This window comes from Canis lupus, chromosome 30 (assembly GCF_048164855.1).
Source record: "Canis lupus baileyi chromosome 30, mCanLup2.hap1, whole genome shotgun sequence".
NCBI classification, from domain to species: Eukaryota; Metazoa; Chordata; class Mammalia; order Carnivora; family Canidae; genus Canis; species Canis lupus.
In genome coordinates, this window is record NC_132867.1 from 8,915,814 (window position 1) to 8,934,668 (window position 18,855).

At 35.1% G+C, this 18,855-nt stretch overlaps 1 long non-coding RNA gene across 6 annotated transcripts in view; it reads right to left on the bottom strand.

The window, feature by feature from the left end:
• LOC140621448 (uncharacterized) overlaps window positions 1-18,855 on the bottom strand; it is a 179,459-nt gene that overhangs the window by 38,116 nt on the left and 122,488 nt on the right. For all 6 annotated transcript variants that reach the window (XR_012021135.1, XR_012021137.1, XR_012021136.1 and 3 more), the window contains 2 exons: window positions 17,218-17,408; window positions 14,525-14,655 (listed from right to left, as the gene is read on the bottom strand). This is a non-coding gene — a long non-coding RNA (uncharacterized lncRNA). The remainder of the gene's footprint in view (window positions 1-14,524; window positions 14,656-17,217; window positions 17,409-18,855) is intronic.

Consider the following 18,855-nt stretch of genomic DNA (forward strand, 5'->3'; position numbering starts at 1 on the left):
GACCAGAAGTGTCAAGTGTCAGAAATGAAGTATTCTATATAAGTAGTAAAGGAGACATGCAGGGAAAAACTTAGTTTCCCTACATATAAAGGAAAACAAAACAAAACAAAACAAAAAAACTGAGGTTCTTCCATTTACACGTTCATAGAGCATATTCTCTTTTCATCATTTTCTTCAGCACATATATTATTTACATATTAACATATTTCTGGAGTCTTTTCTATCACCAAACAAGCTATCTAAGAGCAGGGACCCTGTTTATTTCACTTACGTTGACTCCGAATGTTTAAAATAGTTCATAGCATAGATCTAAAATAAACGTTATTAAATGCATAGATTATTCAAAAAATTATTAAAGAATAGGTATGAATATAGATCACCTTGTTTATCAATGGTTCATCTTCATTTTCATTAAAGTTTTCTGCCCTTTACAGTCTAAGCAGCTTTTTTCCTTCTATTTCTGATATACTCTGTGTAGAATTGAGTTTCATGCTTTTGCCTATGTTTTTTTCTTTCTTTCCTTTTTTGTGCTTCTGTCTTAACTTATAATCTATTTCTGGTATGGCTTGTGGCCTTGGTTACAATTATTTGTAATTATAAAAATATAATTTTTAATTTTTATTTATTTATGATAGTCACAAACAGAGAGAGAGAGAAGGAGAGGCAGAGACACAGGCAGAGGGAGAAGCAGGCTCCATGCAGGGAGCCTGATGTGGGACTTGATCCGCGGTCTCCAGGATTGGCCCTGGGCCAAAGGCAGGCGCTAAACCGCTGTGCCACCCAGGGATCCCCTAAAAATATAATTTTAATTCTAATTAAGTTAATCTAAAATTTATTTTGTGGCAGTGTTCAATATCAGTAAGTCGTTTTTTTATTTTTTTTCCTGTTTTGTTGCTATTTTTGCCTGCTTGTTTTTTTGTTTTGTTTTCTGCAAAAAGATCAAGTATTTGATTGGAAAGAAAATGCACAGAGAATGGAGATAGCTATCTAAAATACAATAAATATATCCTTTTTTTTTTCCCCTCTCTTCATCCAATATAACCTATCTTTCAAACATTTCAATTTCCTCATGCTGTTTCCTAGCTCAAGATCGTTTCCAACATCCATCACTTTTGGCATATGTCTCTTCACTCATATTTAGTATCCTTAAAAGGAAATATAAAAGTGTTACACATACAAAAGCTGTGTCTATTCCTAAGAAGAATTCAAAGAAGTGACTATTTAGCTTAAAGATAACAATTGTGAAATAACTGGTGTAAATAAGTTTACCATGCAATGTAGGTCTGACCTGAGGCTGACACCTATTTCTTGTTTACATTTCAATATCTCCTGAAATCGAGATTTTATTACAAAACAAAAGTGAAACTTGGCAATGTAGTTTTGCTGCAAATTAAATTCTTAGCCTGTCACAAGTATCCAATATTTGACTAGTATTATGATATTATGATCTCATGCTTGCATAATAACAACTATGAATCATTTTTATCTAGTTTTTTTGGTTTCACATTTCAAATAACATTGCATCATTGTAGCTACATCATATTGCTGAGTTTTACACAGGGATGAGAAAAAAATAAAATCACTTATACAAGCAGCATGTTTAAAATATCACAAAAGTTAAATCTTAAATTTTCAGTTTGAAGGTTCAGCAACAACAAACCCTATATGACATGAGTTCCATAATTAATCACACACAAAATTATGACAGCAGTCACCCCAAAATATCTCTACCATTCCCAGGAAAATGATGCCAAGCAAGGTTGACTTTACATATTTTCCTGGCTCCTACCGCTACTGCAACAATTACCACAGACTTTAATGACTTAAAATGACATAGATTTATTTTCCTACAGTTCTGAAGATCAGAAGTCTAAATTCCCCCTATCAGTAGGGCTGCATTCTTTCTAGAGGCTTCAGAAAAAATTCTTTGTCTTTTTCAGCATTTAGAGGGCACCGTTTGCTCTTTACTCCTTCCTCACCCCCTCCCAAGTCTTACCTCCTCCGACAGACCCTCCTGACTCCCTCTTATAAGAATGCTTATGATTACATTGAGTCCACCTGGATAATACTGGAAAAATCTCCTTATCTTAAATCCTTACCATAATCACACCTGCAAAATCTCTTTTACCTTGGTAAAGGAATATACAGGCCCCAGGCATTAGGATGAAGCTATCTTGGGGAGGGTATATTCGGTCTATGACACAGGTGAATAAAATTTGAATAGATACACATATATGCATATGTGCAATTGTTTATGTATATAGCAAATTCCTCAAATAAGGTATTAGATAGATCCAGTTGATTCAGTTGTGTTATGTAGTACTACCAGATAAAAGGGCCAAACATACATAATCTTTTTTGGGAGTATACATCCTGTGCTGTTCTCAGAATCAGCCAGTCTGTAACTGATTTTCTCTTTTCCTCTTTTTGTCTCTGACAGCCACACTGACAATTTCCTTACTTGTGCTAGAAGAATTTTAGTGTTGCATGCTAGGCACATTGGGTAGTCAGACACATTGGTCACTCTCTGATATCGATTTAATTTCACTATATCAAAACTCACACTATATCTCAGCTCTTAGATTTCAGCACATCACCATGTTTTAGCTATTTCAACAATGTTGTCATTTCAATTTTTCACACTTTTTCATTTGTTATTTTGACAATCATATATCACAACACATAGCAATAGAAATACCGTAGAAAAGTATGAAAAACTTCAGTATCAAAATTGTCAAACTTCTTGTCATAGGAAATTCACTTTAAAATAACATCGATCCAGGAATAATTCAAAATTATATGTTTAATAAACCTCTTAAACTATCATACTAACTTTCTACTACTTTTTAATTTTTTTTTTAAAGATGGACACTTTAAAATACTAATGCTTCTTCCCAATACTAATGCTTCTTCCTTTCAGTCCATCCTATGTTTATTTAAAAGTTCTGTGGTTTGGCAACCTGCAGCCAGGCCAATTCTGCTCATGATCATTTATTTAAATATCAGCTGTGGCTGATTCTATACTATAATAACATGGTTGAGTAGTTGTAATAGACTCTGTACCTAAAGCTGAAAACATTTACTGGTCCTATTACAGAAACTTTTGCTGATTCTTCCTCAAAAGGACTGAATCACATCAGTTAGTAGGCAGTGATATTTTTAAGGCACTTAAACTATATTTCTTATACAAACATATGTGTACATATGAATATATAGGTCTTATATTTGATGCCAAGTTATAATTTATTAGTACAACCACTTGATACCAAGTTAGAAAAACAGTTTAATGTATTTTAATATGGTCAGTCCAAGTTGTAAATTGAGCAAATATGGGGCACATTTTTACCTATTCTTGTGTGCACCACTGAATTCTATTGTCTTTTCAACTCTCAAGTTCTACTCCGATTCACTAGGGTTTGTTTGGGAAACAGAATAAATTTTGACACCTTTATTTGTTTCATCTTCTGTATCATCCATCCTTCTGACTCATCCAGTAGTGTGTGTGTGTGTGTGTGTGTGTGTGTGTGTGTGTGTGTATTTCCACCGCCACCAACCAGGTTCAAACCAACATTGTCTTTCAGTTGTACTAACGCCTATCCCCTCAGTGCTCCTATCCTCTGACTGCTGCCATAAAAAGCCAATATAAACTTTGTAAAACTTAAAGTTGATGTGTTCTGTTTGCTTAAAATTTTTGACTGGTTCTTGTTGCTCTTAGGATAAAATACAAAATTATTAGAATGACCTATAAGACCCTGAATCTGAAAGCTGTTTGTTCGGCCTCCTTACATTTCACTCTCCTATGCTCACTATGGTGAAGGTATACCACCCATCTCTTATTTTCTAGAATGACCTAGTATCTTTCCACCCCTTTGAGCCTTCTTTTTGCTAGTGCTTCAGGTCTCAGCTTAAATTCTAGTGAGGGAAAGCTGTTTTCTTTTATTCCCAAAATACATTATATCACTCTGTCAAGTTTTCTCATAATATGATGTCCTTTTTCTTCATGGCACATAAAATAATTTTTAATATTATTTATATGTGTGTGTTTATTTAATGTGACTGTTCCCCAGTAGAATATAGACTTATTAAGGAAACAAACTAAGTCTGGTCTACTTTATCCCCAACTCCATGCCAAGACCTAATAATATGAGGCACAACAGCTAGTAGACATTCAATAAATAATTGTTGAATATTCCTTTCACTTGTAATAAGTATCCAGTTTTCTTCTGGTTTTACCTTTATGCTTGATATTTTGGAAATTATTTTGCAATTCACAGCAAACCAAGCAAAATTATTTTTTATATATATTTTTAGAATTTGCCTTTTGCTCAGCTGTTACCATGGCATCGTTATCCTCTGTGAACCACTGGCTACCTTGGAAACTTTTGCCACTATTTGGTTTTCTGGATGTTTGTCAGCTGTCCTAGTATTAATTAGTTTGATATAGATTTATTCTAACAGAAATATATGATGGGGCAGCCCCGGTGGCTCAGCGATTTAGCGCCGCCTTCAGCCCAGGGCCTGATCCTGGAGGCACAAGATAGAGTCCCACGTCAGGCTCCCTGTGTGGTGGAACCTGCTTCTGCCTCTCTCTCTCTCTCTCTCTCTCTCTCTCATTAATAAATAAATAAAATATTTAAAAAAATAAGATGAACTAAGATATATATTTCAACTCTCCTCTCATTGAAACAAATGAAATCACACCTAAATAGCACAACATAAATTATTTTTCAATTGACTTTTTGGAAAAAAGCAAACAAACAAAAAACAGGAAATCTATTAGAGCCAAGAACGACAGACCAGACATTTCTCATTCTAATTTACCCATTGCATAGACATAATACAAATTTGCTAGTCGCTTACAAAGAAGAAGGATAAGGAAGAAGTACAAGAGTCACGGCTGATTGCTAACTTTAGTATAATCACCCAGACCATTGTAAAAAAATTTGTTTAAGACTTACAGAAAAACACACAGGTGGTAATTACAACACTCCAAAGTAATTCATCTTCATTAACAAAGAAATCACATATTTTTGAATGTTCACATAACAAGCTATGAAATTTTATTTATTTTTATTTATTTATTTAATGCCAGAGAGCAAACTTTACTAGGGCAAGGATTTTTATTTGTTTTGTCAACTATTATGTCTAAGGTCAGTGGAACATGAACTGGTACATAGTGGATATTCAGTAAATTTTTGTTGAATTATTGAATTAATGTCACATTTAGTATTTTGTCTCTTTCATGGGAAGAATCTTTTTTAGCTAGGAGAAAAATTAAGCCTCATAAAGGTCAACAAACACATAAATAAACTTCTTCCACAACCCTTTCCATCACAAATTTTTCTCATATAATTAATTACAATTTTAGGGAATCTTAAAACAAATTGCAAATGTGATTTATAAACCTGTGACACCTACAAAGGATTCCTTTGTTTCTACAAAGTGAAAGATGCCTAAATCTATCTGTATGAATTAAAGATTCAATTATCTAAGAAGAATGTCATAGTTTTCTCAAAACTATGAACTTTGAGAAGTGGGTTAACTCCCCTTTTTCACTGAGATCTGATATCTTCTAGATTGGGGGCACCTGAAGACAAAGAGGAGTTATTTTCACATCTCCTTCTAAAATGCTTCCCCGGAAATATCAGAAAGGGAGACAGAACATAAAGACTCCTAACTCTGGGAAACGAACTAGGAGTGGTGGAAGGGGAGGAGGGCAGGGGGTGGGGGTGAGTGGGTGATGGGCACTGAGGGGGACACTTGACGGGATGAGCACTGGGTGTTATTCTGTATGTTGGTAAATTGAACACCAATAAAAAATTAATTTATTAAAAAAATAAAATAATAAAAATAAAATAAAATAAAATAAAATAAAATAAAATAAAATAAAATAAAATAAATAAAATGCTTCCCCGAATCCCAGGAGCAATGGCATTTCAAGTGAAATTCTTACCCACACAAGCCCTATAAATAAACTATGCTGATAAAGTGCCAATATGACTTGTTGAACAGTAAAAAGATGAGCGTTTTGTTTGTATGACAACTCACCAATTTTGAAAAGGGGAGAAAAACAACCTACTTCGCTGTCCTGAGTCTCTATTAATTTCCTATTAATGATCCAGAAAGCACTCAAATGACAAAGATCCATTGAAAATATGGCTTTTATTTTATTATTATTATTATTTTTTTTGGCTCACATGGAACAGGAGAGAATATTAGCAGTCAAATAAGAACAAAGAAAATGTATTTGAAAATAACAGAATAAATAATGTTCCATATTTAAGAATAGGGTAAATATACTGAGATGAGTACACAGAATGGGTGTTCCTGATTTTCTGTCCCACCTATTGGGCCTAACTCCTGCTTAGCCAGAGAGACCCTCTTTGGCTTCAGGGAAAGGCTTCAGGCAGTAATGCACATGCTGGAATGGTAGAGTGGCAAAGCCCAAGGGGATGGGTGGAGAACTAGGTTCTGCTATTCTATGTTACTAGCAATTCTTTAAAAAACAACAGTAACAAAAAACAAAATTTAATACATGTGTAGTATTTCATTATTTGGTTGAAATCAACACCTTATTTTCTGTCATAAGACTAAGAATATCTCTCAAAATATTAATGTCCAGTAGATTTTTTTTTTAAGATTTTATTTACCTATTCATGAGAGACACACAGAGAGGGGCAGAGACACAGGCAGAGGGAGAAGCAGGCTCCTGGCAGGGAGCCCGATGTGGGATTCGATCCCAGACCCCAGGATCATGCCCTGAGCCAAAGACAGATGCTCAACTGCTGAGCCATCCAGGCATCCCTCTAGTAGATCTTACCATCAGAATTAATGAGCCAATATTTAAAAGAAACAACATTCTTAAATCTTTTGATGTGCACTGTAAATTCATCTTCCAGAATGTTTGTACCAAACCATCCCTACACATGCAATCCTAACATGAGAATGTAGCTTTTTCCAATGTACACAGTGGGCTATTTATTTTATTCTTGCCAAACTGAGAAAATGTATCTGATCAATGTTTTAATTTGATTCTTTTAAAAGATTTTATTTATTTATACATGAGAGACACAGAGAGAGAGGCAGAGACACAGGCAGAGGGAGAAGCAGACTCCACACAGGGAACCCGATGTAGGACTTGATCCCGGGTCGGGGATCACGCCCTGAGCCAAAGGCAGATGCTCAACTGCTGAGCCACCCAGGAGTCCCTTAATTTGATTATTTGTGTCTCCTGTTGCTGCCATATCAAATTGGTACAAATTTGAGAGCTTAAGATAGTAGAAAGTTATTATTTATAATCCTGGCAGTCAGGAGTTTTAAAATGGGTCTCAACAGGATTAAATCAAGATGTCAAAGGGCTGCATTCTTCTGGAGGCTCCAGGTAGAGGAAAATCAGTTTCTTTGCCTTTTCTACTTCTTTTTAAAAATTTTTATTTATTTATTTATTTTTTATTGTAGTTCAATTTGCCAACATATAGCATAACACCCAGTGCTCATCCCGTCAAGTGCCCCCCTCAGTGCCCGTCACCCGGTCACCCCCACCCCCTGCCCACCTCCCTTTCTACCACCCCTTGTTCGTTTCCCAGAGTTAGGAGTCTCTCATGTACTGTCTCCCTTTCTGATATTTCCCACTCATTTTTACTCCTTTCCCCTTTATTCCCTTTCACTATTTTTTATATTCCCCAAATGAATGAGACCATATAATGTTTGTCCTTTTCCAATGAACTTACTTCACTCAGCATAATACCCTCCAGTTCCATCCATGTCAAAGCAAATGGTGGGCATTTGTCGTTTCTAATGGCTAAGGAATATCCCCTTGTATACATAAACCACATCTTCTTCATCCACTCATCTTTCGATGGACACCGAGGCTTCTTCCACAGTTTGGCTATTGTGGACATTGCTGCTAGAAACATCGGGGTGCAGGTGTCCTGCCGTTTCCCTGCATCCGTATCTTTGGGGTAAATCCCCAACAGTGCAATTGCTGGGTCGTAGGGCAGGTCTATTTTTAACTCTTTGAGGAACCTCCGCACAGTTTTCCAGAGTGGCTGCACCAGTTCACATTCCCACCAACAGTGCAGGAGGGTTCCCCTTTCTCCACATCCTCTCCAATATTTGTTGTTTCCTGCCTTGTTAATTTTCCCTTTTCTACTTCTTAAACACTGCCCACTTTGCTAGCCTCATGCACCCTTCCATCTTCAAATCCTGTTTCTCTCACAGCACATCACTCTGACTCTTTGCCTTTATCTTTTGTCTTTTAAAGGTCCTTATGATTCCATTGGGTCTGTTCACACAACCCAGGTTAATCTTATTCAAAAGTCAACTAATTAGGAACCTTAGATTCTCATTGCCATTGGAAAGGAGGCACAACTTCATACCTCTAACTTCTTAGCGTCCTTGCTGGGCCTGAGAATTAAGGCGACATAGGTCAATAGGAGAGAAGTAAATACATTTATTCAGCATAAGTATTATGTCACATGGGAGCCTTAAGGAAACAAAGACTCACAGAAGCAGCCAACCCTAAATGCATCTATACCAGGTTAAGCAAACAAGAGGAAGTTGTGGAAAAGTCATTAAACATATTGAGAGATTAAAGGTAGTTAAAAGTTATTTTAACAAGGTGTGTTTGTGCAGATTTTTCTTGGTCATTTCCCCCCAGCGCTGGTGATGTCTCTTTCCTCCTGGAATAGGGAGACCATCTTTCACAAGGTAGTTCTATCTCCTGCTTTCAGGAAGGAAATGGGAGCTCAGAATCCCCTCCTGTACATGCTGTTTTCAAAATAATCCTTATGTCAAAGGCTATATTTTAGAGTAACAAAATAGGTCCCTCTTCACCACAGAACATGACATATTCACCCATTCCAGCAAGTTTAACGTGGACATGGTTGGGGAGGACTGTGATTTTGCTTACTCAAACTAGTCAAGCTAAGTAGTTAGCATATATTACTATCAATTTGAACTTTTTTTCTGTGAATGCTTTGTTGATAGATTTTGCTCTTTCTTAGGGAGTTCATGTTTTCTAATTGACTTCTAAATGTATCTTTACATCTACAGTAACCTTGTTAAATATCTTTATCTCCAAGTTTTGCATTTCCCTTTAAATTTTGTCCCATTTTTATTCTGATAAATGTAATTCTTTATCTTAAAGCCTGGTGCCTTAAACCACACTTCTTGTCTTTATTTTTCACTTCATTTTCACACATAATATCATAATAATTCTTATTTCTATCTTATTTTTCCTATTGTTCCTTCTAACTTCTATTAATTCTATCTAGACAGTCTTAATCCGGGCTACAAACTTATTGTATGTTTCCAGAGGTTGTACAATAATGTTTTCTCTACCGAATAATGTATTTGTAGCTGTAGATCATATTCATTTTAAGAATACATTGCTCCGGGACGCCTGGGTAGCTCAGAGGTTGAGCATCTGCCTCCAGGGGTCAAGTCCCACATCGGGCTTCCTGTGAGGAGCCTGTTTCCCCCTCTGCCTGTGTCTCCACCTCTCTGTGTGTCTCTCATGAATTAATAAGTAAAACCTTAAAAAAATAAAAGAATACTTTGCTCCATTTTTTTGCTCCAATTTTTATTATGTTCATCTTGTCTGATACATAACTTTGTTCTCTTTTCATTTAGTTTGCAAGTTCATTAAAGATATATAATGTGTCTTCTATATTGTCTTTATCCCCTCTACCACTTGACAAATTGAAAAACATTAGCAGAGTCAGAATTTCTTAGCCAAAATATGGTAACAAGTCTCATACTTACTGTTAAAAGTAATACCACATCACACAGAACCCAGGTGGTGTGATATCATTGTGTCTGTTGTGATTATGTAAACAAGACATAGTGAGAGTAAATTTGAATAACATTTATTTAAGGTTTAAGCTGAGAAATTGAAATGCAAATGAATTATACCTTATCAAAAATAGGCAGTCCTTTGAAGTGAATATTGTCATTCTTAGTTGATTTTAATTTGAAATTAGTTCAGTTCCATAAGAATTTATTTTCAGAATTATAACAATGAGCAAATTAATTTAATATATGCACATTTGCAGCTAGAATTCAACTTTTAGGAGGTCGTCGGTTGTACAAAGAGCAGCCATGCTACAACTCCAACTTTACTGGGATCTCATCATTTTGTAAGCTTATGTGTTCTTAATTTAGCTTCATCCCCCCCCTTTGTTTCCAGTATGACTGGTAAATTCCATTCATTATATTGTTCAGTTAGTTTGGTTGCTCAAGAGTTTAAAGCTATACTAGTTATCCTCTACTTTCTAACACTTTTTGAGTTCATTTTGAACTTTGTTAATCTCAGTATATTTGTTCTCTGTGTGGTTTAAAGGAATAGTTATAATTATCCTCTGAGTTGAAATTGAGAGATGAGAGACTTATTTTCAGCCCAAAGTAATAAATTCCAATAAGTACTGTGGCATGCTCAAAGCACAATCTATGTGATATTTATTTTTGGAATATGAAAATAGCAGATGTTTCAGAAAATTTCCCTGAATGAAAAGTTAAATATGATTTTAACCAGACTTGCATGTGTGTGTGTGTGTGTGTGTGTGTGTGCATGCAAAAAATAAAAAAATAAAAAAAATCTGTGTAGGGGTATAATGCATTTTCATGATAAATTTAAAATCATGAATGGGTAAATTCATTTAATAAAAATCTATTCATGCAACTAATGATATAGCTCATATTATAGTAAAAAGAGCAACATAAATAAATATTAGAATATAATTTGGAAAATGTATCGCAATGTACAAATTTACAAAATTCTCTGAGTATGAGAACTGAGTTTTTTTAACTTATTATTATACTAAAAAAAAGCACATAGCATGAAATCTAATCTGTTGACAAATTGTCAAGTGTAAAGCATATATAGTATTGTTAACTACATGCACGTTGTTGTACAGATCTCTAGACTTTTTCATCTTGCATGACTGAAAATTCTACAACCATCGAGCAGCAATCCCTAGTTCCTCCTCCTCCTAGCTCTTACCAACCACTTTTCTATTCTCTGCTTCTATGACTACTACAGATACCTTAGGTGAATGGAATCATACAGTATTTGTTTTTCTGTGATTGGGTTATTTCACTCAGAATAACATCCTCCAGGTTTATTCATGTTTGATTTGGAAATCAAAAAAAGGCCTTTGTGTCCGTCTGGGACCTCATAAAAGTAAATACCGAGACAGAGTTAAGTTAGATGCCCAGGAGGGTACTGGGGATAAGGAGTAGAAGGAGCACGAGTAGTTAGAGAGAGCTCTGACACTGATGGTGATCCAACTTCCATGAAAGCAGAGGATAAGGAAAGGGATATTGGATAGGGATAGCTTCATACTTGAATGTACCTCTGAGAAAGTGCCAACCATCCCCCAAAGATTTTTCCAGGGTAAATACTGTCTACGAGTGTCCAGTAGTGGGCAAAAGTTGACCAGATACTGGATTATTTGCTGTGTGCAATCATTGAATAGCAAACATTCAGGGAGGGAAGAGTGGTCTTACCTCAAATGGTGGTGTGGTAGATTCCTAAAGTGCTACAGTTGGAGGCTCTTGGCTAATTAATTGTACTCCATGCAGCAGATTATCTCTTGAAGAGAGTTTTGTGTGATGCAGCTCCGTGGCTGCCAGAATTTTATAGAAAATATAGAAAATATCTAAATGTGGTATTTTTGCATCAGTAAATATTTGCAAAATGCCTATGCTATGTCATACAAGAGAACTGTATTTCTAGTAGTTCTTCTTCTGGTCTACAAAAGGTACAAAAGTGCTTATGAAGAGAAAGCATGGATATCATCAATTTTATTGAAGGCCTTATATGTTACCATGTGACCTATAACTTTGTATGGCTGGAGAATGCATGAGATGAGAAGTATGAATGTAGTCTGGCTCTAGATGATGAGAGGCCTCATAAGTCCAAGACAAGAGCTTTGGTTTTTATCTCAAAGGAAACTGTAAACTATTTTAAGAAAAGTATGACAAAAACAGGTTTGATTTTAATACTGTATTAGTGGCTGTCTGGAGAATTATACAGACAGGAAAGGGTAATTGTGTGAATATCAGTTAAAAGTTATTATTCCAGGAAGAGGATAAAGCAGGGCATTAATAAGGGAATATCTATGAAGAAGAAAAGACATAGACTAGGAAAATATATGGGACTTAGTGAATAGATAGTAACACTGCTAATTAAAGAGATCTAGAAGGAATGGCAAATCTGTTTTGAGTCTATCATTATCAGCATCCTCATCTTCTTCATCATCATCATCATCATCAATAATGTTTAACTGGAAATGGGCCAAATGGAGGAAATTGGTTTTTTGATGCACTGAGTTTGAATGATCAGCCAGACATGTAGGTGGAAATGCTAATTAGGAGGTGAGAATACAGTCTGTATCTTAAAGTAAGCATCCAATAATTTATTTGGCAATGTTTTGAGTATGATAACAACTAAATAAAAATTTGGAAATAAATATCATTACCTGTGGAATCTAGAAGAAACGAGTGTTAGAAACAGAACTCTTATGTATGTATGTAGAAATGTAAGATGGGAGTCAAAATGGTGCAGAGCAGTGGTGAGCTCTTTCACAACGTGCACTCTCACCAGCATTGTAGTCAACACCAATAATTAACAGATAAGGTTCTGAACATCACCAACTGTGAGATTCAGAGTGCAAAATCATGATCCTTTTTGAAACCTAACAATAATAATAAAAAATTAAATAAATACAATTTAGTGTACACTGGTATACAAAGTTAAAAATAATAATTATTATTAATTATATTAGTAACTTGATAAAGAGGAATTAATTAAGAAAGAAAGATTGTAGATAAAAAAAGAGAAATGAATAAACAATTATGTTCCACAAAAGACAACATTGAGGAGATCAAAACTTATTTTCCAGTTTCATAATTATAAATGAAATTTTTCCTCATATTTTAAGCATTTTTTCCAGTGATCATTGCACATGAAGATTTAAATTTGTTTTCCATTAAAACCAATATCAGAATATGTCAAAACATCTTGAAATTTTACTGTGTACATTTATATGTTAGCAATCTCTGTATAATAACAAGCATTGCTATTGAAGAAACTGTATTTCAAGTTTGTCAGGTACAAATTGGGCTAAGAATATAGACTAGATAAATTATTAAAATATCTTATAACTTTACTGTATACATATATATTAAATAATATATAACAAATCATTGCTATTGGACACTGGGTCCTAGGCTATGTGAGGATTAAATGAATTAGTATATAGAGAGAAATTAAAACAATGGCTGACACTTAGCAAATACCAGATAATTATTGCTGATTTTACTGACTACTGTACTTAACATAGAATTCAACAGTTACACTTCAAAGTACTTACCAAGAGAAATGAAAACATATGTCAAAGCTTTGCACACAAATGTACAGAGTAGATTTATTCATAAAATCCCCATAAACTAAAATCAAAAGATAATGGACAAACATGGTATAACCGCTAGTATAATACTGTTCAGGAATAAAAAGCAGGAACTAGCAATGTACACAGTATGGATGAATCTCAAACACATTATAATGAACAAAAGAAGCTAGAAACAAGAGTAGATTCACTATGGTTTCATTCTTATGACATTTTAGAAAATACAAATCTAGTTTTATAATGTAAGAAAGATCGGGGATAGCCTGGGGCAAGATGGGAGTGTGGCTGAAGGAAATATTTTGGGAAATACACCATATCATTTACATAACAGCCTAAGTGAGATATAATTCACATCTTACACAATTTATGAACTTGGAGGATATAATCCAATGTTTTTTAGCATATTCACAGATATGAGCAATCATCATAATAGTTATCTTTAGAACATTTCATCACATCAAAAAGCAACATGTATACTTAACTATCACTTGCCTCTCAGCTTCTCGTTCCTTTGCCACCTGCCCCCTTCATCCCTACCTCCCAAGTCCTACACTACTGCTAATCTGCTGTCTCTATAGATTTGCCCATTGTGGACATTTCATAAAAAATGAAATCATGTATGCTCTTTTGTGACCACTTTCTTTCACCCAGCATAATGCCTTCAAGGTTCATTCATGTGGTAGCATATATCAGTGCCTCATTTCTTTTTACCGCTAAATATCACAACTATAGACTGAATTGTCCATCTGTTCTGTTTAACCTGAAAGTCATACGTTTAACCTAATCCCCAATGTGACTGTACTTGAAGACAGGACTTTTAGGAGGTAATTCAAGTTAACCGAGTTATAAGAGTGGTATCCTAATCTGATAGGCTTGGCAATGCTATAGAAGAGGAAAAGAGAGGGGTGCCTTGGGTAGCTCAATCTCTTGGGCATCTGCCTTTGGCTTGGGTCAGGATCCCCAGAGTCCCTGCTCAGCAAGAGCCTGCTTCTCCTCTCCCTCTGCTTCTCCCCCTGCCCATGCTTTCTCTTCTTCACTCTCTCTCTCTCAAATAAATAAATGAAATCTTAAAAAATTACAAAGAGAGAGAAGAGTAAAAGAGAGAGACTTACCTCTCCAAGGGCATGCACAGAGGCCATTTGAACATACAGTGAGAAGATGGCTGTCTGCAAGCTAGGAAGAGAGTGGTCATCAGAACCTTACCATGCTGGCATTCTATCTTGGAATTCCAGACCCTAAAACTCTAAGAAAACAAATTTCTGTTATTTAAGCCACCCAGTATATAATATTTATATATTTATAATATATATTATTATATATATAATATTTATATAATAAGCAGGCTATGACACCCCCATTGGTTTAGCCATTCATCAGTTGATGGAAATTGGAGGATTGTTTCCATGTTTAGCTGTTATATATAATGCTGCTGTCATTATTTATGTGCAAGTTTACCATAGACATATGTTTTAATAGGTCTTAGGTATATACCTAGAATGGAATTGTTAGGTCTTGTGATAACCCTATGTTTGATTGTTTGGGTTATTTGAGGAATTGCCAAATTGTTTTCCAAAGTTGTCACTCTCTTTTATCTTGCCACCAGCAGTGTAGGAGAGTTCCAATATCTCCATATCCTCACTAATGCTTGTCATTATCTAACTTCTTACAGTCATTCCAGTGAGTGTGAAGTGGTAACTATGGCTTTGGTCCTCATTTCCCTGATAATGATGTTGAGCATCTTTTCATGTGTTTATTACCCATTTACCTATTCTAATTGGATAAATGTCCACTAAAATTTATTGCCCATTTTTTAATTGGGCGGTTTGTCTTTTCATGGTCGAGTTGTAAACATTCTATATACATCCTGGATACAAGTCCCTTATTAGATATATAATTTTTAATTATTTTCCCTCATTCTGTTGGTTGCTATTTCATGTTCCTGATAGTGTCCTTTGAATCACTAAAGATTCTAGTCATCATGAAGTCCCATTTATCTATTTTTCTCTTGTGCTTTTGGTATTATATCTAAGAATCCATTGCCAAATTCAAGATCTTGAAGATTTATACTTTTTTTCTAAATGTTTTGTACTTTTAGCTCTTATATTTACTCATGATGTTTTATACTTTTTCTAAATGTTTTATACTTTTAGCTCTTATATTTACTCATGATACATTTTGAGGTATTTTTTTACATAGAACAAATTAAGGTCCAACTTTACCATTTTATTTATGGCTATCCAGTTTTCCCATTACCATTTACTGAATGTCCTATTGCCTCCTCATTGAATGATCTTGGTATCCTTGTTAAAAATCAGTTGACCATAAAGCCAAGAGTTTATTTCTGGAGTCTCACTTGTATCCTATGATCTATCTTTATGCCAGTACCACAGTGCTTTAAATTACTATTGCTTTGTAGTAAGTTTTAAAATCAGGAAGTGTCAATCCTCCAAATTGTTCTTTTTCAACATTGGTTGGCTATTCTGGGTCCCTTGCATTTCCATATAAATTTTAGGAACATCTTGTCAATTTTTATAAAGAAGCCATCTGGGATTCTGATAGGGACTGGGTTAAATGTATAGATCAATTTGGGCATTGTGTCTTCTTAAAAAAAAACATGTCTTTGTATCCATTACTGTTTTTTTAAAATAAATTTAGTAAGATTTTCAGTATTTTTTTTCTTCTGTCTCTATCTCCTCTCCTCTGGTGTTCCCAATATTTATGTGTTGGTATACAAATGATGTCTCACATTTTTCTGTGACTCTATCTTTTCTTCATTCGTTTTGTCTGTTCTTTGAACTCATGTGTCACGTTTACACATCTTCAAGTTTACTAATTATTTTGCAATTCAAATCAATTATTGAGCCTCTCTGGCAAATTTTTCAGTTAAGTTTTGTTGTTGTTGCTGTTCTTCTTGCTGCTGCTTCTTCTTCTTCTTCTTCTTCTTCTTCTTCTTCTTCTTCTTCTTCTTCTTCTTCTTCAACTAGGCTCCATGCCCAGCATTGAGCCAAACACAAAGGCTGAGATCAATACCTTACCAGAGATCAAGAGTCAGATGCTTAACCAACTGAGCCACCAGGTGCCCTAAGTTTTGTACTTTTCAAATCTAAAATTACTATTAGGCTTTTTAAAAAATCATTTCTTTCTTTTGTTATATTCTCTATTTGATATGATATTATAGTTATATCTTATCTTCTCATGGTTTTCTTTAGTCATTTGAACATGTTTATAATGACTCCTTTGAAGCTACTTTGTACAATAAAAAAGTGAATTATACCTTTTCTTTGCATGCTTTGGAAATTTTGTTAGAACTTGGATATTTTAGATAATTGTAGCAATTTTGTGTATTGGCCCTCCTCCTCTATGGGGCTCATTGATATCATTTCTTTACTTGGTGACTGGCTATGTTATTTTAGTTATGTTTATTTCACCCTGAAGTGTAATTCTAAGGGTATGCAGTTTGGATATGCTTTGGGATGACTAGTTTAGCAGAGATCTCTTTTACTATCTCTTTCTCTGACCACACCTGCCCATCAAGCTCCACAAAGTACCAGCTGCTTCATCTATTGTTTTCCATAATATCCTACTGAATAGATGACTTCACAGGCTAATCCAGTTAAATCTGGGTTTCTATAAAAGGATTGTTCCTGAGATCAGTGTTTGAGATTTGTTATTACCCAAGGGGAGTTTGGAGGGTGAGGGAGTCTTCCCTGCTTCTTTCGAGCAAACTAGCTGGCCTCTATCTCCAATGAATCTGCCAATCCCTCCCAATTGCGATTCTCCACAACTTTCATTGTTTTTGAGTTACCTTAGGCTTGAACTTCTACATAGTCTGTTGCAATTAAAGTTAATTCTTTTGGGGGCAGTTCGGGTGGCTCAGCGGTGTAGCGCCGCCTTCAGCCCAGGGCATGATCCTGGAGATCCTGGATCGAGTCGGGTTCCCTGCATGGAGCCTGCTTCTCCCTCTGCCTGTGTCTCTTCCTCTCTCTGTCTCTGTCTCTGTCTCTGTAATAAATAAATAAATAAATAAATAAATAAATAAATAAATAAATAAATCTTTTTTAAAAAAAAGTTAATTCCTTTTGGAAATGATTTGGAACTGTTTTGAAGGCTAATTCTCTTCCCAGGCAAATTCTCTAATTCATGGTTCTGGTGCTAGGAGCAGGAACAACGGTGTCTTTCTGAGTGATATTCTAGCTTTAGGAGTTGAGTTCTTGGTGGATGGGTGGAAAATAGTCCCAAGTCTCTTCAACTTGCCTCTTTTTCACACTGATACCCACTTCATGAGCTGAGGAATAAGAGATCATGACTCCAGTAGTCTCGGTAATGTTTCTCCCAAAGTAAATCTTTGCACTCATGAAGTCAAATTTTTCTATTTGTTTTCTCATGCTTTGGGTGTTACATGTAAGAATCCACTGTCAAACATTAGGTTGGGGGCTGGCGGCAAGAAGGAAAACCTCACCTCTTGACTCACTTGTTATGTAGCCTTCCCAGTAGGTAGCCAGTGATAGAATGAGAAAAGCTGATATCCTGCCCCTCCTGGGAAGATAACCCACTGACTGGGGACTAGAGGGAGAAGAAGGCCTGTGTTCTTACTGTACTAGACTGAAACAGAGTTTCTGCCTACCTGAGCTAGGACTGGGGAGGGAAAATGCATTCTCCGTTTAGAAACCATAGAGTCTCACAGCTCTTACTGATACTCAAGATTTTCTTGAATGAAAGTTTCTTCATTTGCTATATAAACTTAGGGCTAATTTCAGAGACTTCGAATGTTTTTTAAAATAATTTTCATCAGTTTTTTGGGGAGCAGATCCACAAAATGCCTCTGCTTTCATGGCATTAGGAGCTATACTCCATATCTTGAATGTAAATATCATCACATAACTGTGTAAATTAGCCAAAAACTCAAGGAAATATACCCTAAATACAGGTGTATTTTATTGTATTTAAATTATACTCTAACAAAGTTTATTTTCGTTTTAATTGCCAATTTAAGAGGAAGAGGAAAGCACCAAATTAGCACTGTATTAGTAGTTTAAATATTAACATAATTTAAGAATTTTAATTCATTTTGTTGTGAAATCAAAAGGATGGGCCTTAATGCCTCTCACACTGCCAAGAATTATGATGTTGCTATATTACTGAAACATGTAATTTTCATATCCCAGATATACCAGATTATATGTCAAGGAGTCAAGTATAGAACCAGAATTTGTGGGGTTTAATTTTATACAACTTGAGAGTACTCTTTAAGAAAACAATCCAAAAAATATCATACATTGTAAACTTTGCAAATATATATTTTGGTAGTTATTTGTTAGCAATATATGATCACATAAACGCAACTGAAGCTTGAGCTTCATGTCATATCTGCTTCTTCCAGGAATGATGTGTCCCAGGACTCCTTTCTAATGCTATGTATTTTCCCAAATGTCGATCACTTGGA